Genomic DNA, 4,091 nt, shown 5'->3' on the forward strand with positions numbered 1-4,091 from the left:
GGGGGGGGCACCTTTAGAATGGGGGCATTGTTGTGTGTGGAGGGACACAGGCCCCTAACCCCTTGATTTATGCAGGTTATAGGTTATCTACCTGCCTTTTTTTTTCAGGTGAGGCAAAATATAAAATTTACCATTTTAACCATTTTTTTAAAAAAGATTTTATTTATTTATTTGACAGACAGAAATCACAAGTAGACAGAGAGGCAGACAGAGAGAGAGGAGGAAGCAGGCTCCCTGCTGAGCAGAGAGCCCGATGTGGGGCTGGATTCCAGGTCCCTGAGATCATGACCTGAGCCGAAAGCAGCAGCTTAACCCACTGAGCCACCCAGGCGCCCATTTTAACCATTTTTAATGGTTAAATAGTTTGGTTCAATAGTGTTAAATACACCAACATCGTTGTGCAACCAATGTCTAGAACTCTTCATCTAGAAAAACTGAAAATATACCCATTCAATAACAAGTCCTCAAGTTCTACTTTCTGTCTTACGATTTTGACTACTTCATGTAAGTAGAATCATGCAGTATTTTGTTTCACTTAGCATACTGTGTTCAGAATTCATCCATTTGTAGCAGGTGTTAGACTTTTCTTACTTTATAGGGCTGAAGAAAATTCCGTTTTATGTATATACCACATTTTGTTTATCCACTAATCTGTCAGTGGACACTTGTGTTTTTTCCACTTTTGGGATATTGTGAATAATGCTGCTGTGAACAACATTAGCATATAAGTATTTCAATTCTTGGATATAGAGAACCCATGTCTTTTGAATTAGACATTCACTAGACATTTTGAATTTAAACATTAATGATACCTTTGCTCTAATATGTAAACGGGCAAGATTTAAGGGGGAGAGTCTACGTCTCTTGATCTCAGGGTTGTGAGTTCCAGCCCCAGGTTAGGTGTAGAGATTAGTTATAAATAAAAATCTTTGGGTGGTGCAGTCTGTTAAGTGCCAGCCTCTTAGTTTCAGCTCAGGTCTTCATCTCGATGTCCTGAGATTAAACTCTGGCCTCTGCCCTTAGTGCTGAGTTGGCTTGGGATTCTCTCTCCCTCTCCCTATCTCCACTCCCCACTTGTGCTGTCTGTCTGTCTGTCTGTCTCTCTCTCAAAAATAAGTTAAGTCTTTAAAATAAAAATCTTAAGGGCGCCTGGGTGGCTCAGTGGGTTAAGCCGCTGCCTTCAGCTCAGGTCATGATCTCGGGGTCCTGGGATCGAGTCCCGCATCGGGCTCTCTGCTCAGCAGGGAGCCTGCTTCTTCCTCTCTCTCTCTCTCTGACTGCCTCTCTGTCTACTTGTGATCTCTCTGTCAAATAAATAAGTAAATAAATCTTAAAAAAATCTTTAAAAATAGTTAAGGGGGAGGATTATAAAAATGGCAGTCTGGAGTTTTAAGGGCACCAACACTGGAGACTCTGTGGACCATTTGTGAGATGAGTGGTATTATGGCTCACAGGATTTCTACTCACTTTCCAGGGCTCACAAGGAGGCACCCCCAGCTGAGATGGCGCCCAGTGACACTCACTTGTGAGGGAGTGAGGAAACCACAGTCAGCAGGCAGGGCTTCTCAACCTCCTTCTTCAAATCTAAATGCATTCTCAATGAATCAGATACATGAATTTTGAAAAAATAAATTAAGCTAAGATAACTTCTTTACGTAGTTATGTGACTATTGTGGGGAAATGAGAGGACCCTCCATAAGACCATCTGAGTTGGATACGCTTTTTAAATATATTATTTTGGGATGCCTGGGTGGCTCAGTTGTTTAAGGGTCTTCCTCCAGCTCAGGTCGTGATCCCGTGTCCCTGAGATCGAGTCCCTCAGCGGAGAGCCTGCTTCTTACTCTGCCTGCTTGTCTTCTCCTCTCTCTGACAAATAAATAAATAAAATATTTAAAAAAATAAATATATTGTTTTCACAGGTTTTCATTTTTCTCTGGGGTCATCAGCCTGTTCAGGTTTTCTGTTTCTTCTCAAGATAATTTTAATTTCTAGAGAACCATTCCTTCAGCATATTCTAGGCTTTCACACTTTAAAAATGTATGGCTGTCCCGTCTTGTAGCTGTGGTTCCATCCATTTTAGGGATTACTGATTTGTTTATTTGCATTATTTTTCCTGATTATGCTTTCTAGCATAATATTTTAATATTTTGGTGTTTTTCTGCCAAAGAACTCAATTTATTAGTATTCTCTTTAAAAAAAAGAAAGATTTTATTTATTTATTTATTTGACAGAGAGTGAGCTTGTGCATGCACAAGCAGGGGGAGCAGCAGAGAGAGAGGGAGAAGCAGGCTGTCCTCGGAGCAGGGAGCCTGATGTGGGGCTTGATCCTAGGATCCTGGAATCATGACTTGAGCAGATGGAGACGCTTAACCGACTGAGCCATCCTGGTGTCCCTAAAATAAAATCTTAAAAAAAAAAAAAGATGAAAATAGAATGTAATCATTTATAAAAGAAAACTGGGGATGCCTGGGTGGCTCAGTTGGTTAAGCCACTGCCTTCGGCTCAGGTCATGATCTCAGGTCCCGCATTGGGCTCCTTGCTCAGTGGGGAGCCTGCTTCTCCCTCTGCCTCTGCCTGCCGCTCTGCCTGCTTGTGTTTTCCTGCACTCTCTCTCTCTGACAAATAAATAAATAAATAATCTTAAAAAAAAAAAAAAAAAAAAAGAAAACTGATGGGGTGCCTGGGTGGCCCATTCAGTTAAGTCTGTCTTTTTCAGCTTAGATCATGATCTCAGGGTCCTGGGATTGAGCCCCGAATCCAGCTCCCTGCTCACTAGGGAGTCTGCTTCTCCCTGTTCCTCTGCCCCTGCCTCCTCTTGTGCATGCATGTGCTCTCCCTCTTTCTCTCAAATAACATAATTTTTTTTAAAAAAGGCTACTTAAATAACGTATCTATATTACTGTTTCTTAATGTATATAGTTCAGACATTTTCAAATTATCTCATCCCATGGTGGGAATGGTTTTAACACACTTCCAGCACCCCTCTGTTCCTTCCCTCTTAGTTTCTTAATTCACATATTACTAGTTTTAGTTCTAAAGTTGGTTATTGTTGTATCTTTAAGCAATATACTTACACTTTCTGTTTCTTATTCCATCAAGGACAGATGGTGTCTCTTCACTCTCAGCTTGAGGATGAAGATATTACCATCTCTACCCTCCTGTAAGTTCACATCTTTTTTTGGTAAATTCTCAGCTTCTGTTATCTGTGCTTGTATTTCTACATCTTATTGATATTCTGATCTGCAATCCTAATAAAGTCTTTTTGTTTTGTCTATAGGTTGATTCTAAAAGTTAAAAATAACTTTTCCAGTTCTTTTACTCTTTTTAAAAAAACCATGGTAAAATATACATAACATAAAAGTTAACCATATTAACCATTTTTAAGCATATAATTCAGTGGCATTAAATACATTCACATTGTTGTGGAACCATCCCCCCCATTCACCTTAACAATAAAAGGGTTAGTTTTTTTTTTAAGATTTTATTTATTTATTTGACAGAGAGAGAGATCACAAGTAGACAGAGAGGCAGGCAGAGAGAGAGGGAGGAAGCAGGCTCCCCGCTGAGCAGAGAGCCCGACACAGGGCTCTATCCCAGGACCCTGAGACCATGACCTGAGCCAAAGGCAGAGGCTAACCCACTGAGCCACCCAGGCGCCCCCAAAGGGTTAGTTCTTTACCAGCAAAAATGGGTTTATTTAAGAATAACAGAGAATCTCAAATTGGGACAAATAAACTATGGCAAAATGATAGGCAATTCCAAGAAACAGAGGAACCTTGTTTTATGGAGAAAAATGAGGAAGATGGGAGGGGTTGTTTTGAACAAAATTGTGTGGCAGAAAAGCATGAATCCAGGGTTATGGTGGTTTGTCATTGGTTCAGTTGCATGGGGGATTGGTTTCTTATAGGAGATGCAATGGACATCTCTTTGTGATGGGGCCTGTAGTTGATGATTCTTTCCTGTTGAGGATTCTTTTGTTGGGATCCATAATTGACAGTTCTTCCGATAATTGATCTTGAATGATAAGGCTCCTCATTGTCACCTCCCTTTCTAGCTTCCATTTTAGTGAGATTTCCCTTTACTATTTTTCA

The sequence above is a fragment of the Mustela nigripes genome, chromosome 17 (assembly GCF_022355385.1).
Source record: "Mustela nigripes isolate SB6536 chromosome 17, MUSNIG.SB6536, whole genome shotgun sequence".
In the NCBI taxonomy this organism is placed as follows: Eukaryota; Metazoa; Chordata; class Mammalia; order Carnivora; family Mustelidae; genus Mustela; species Mustela nigripes.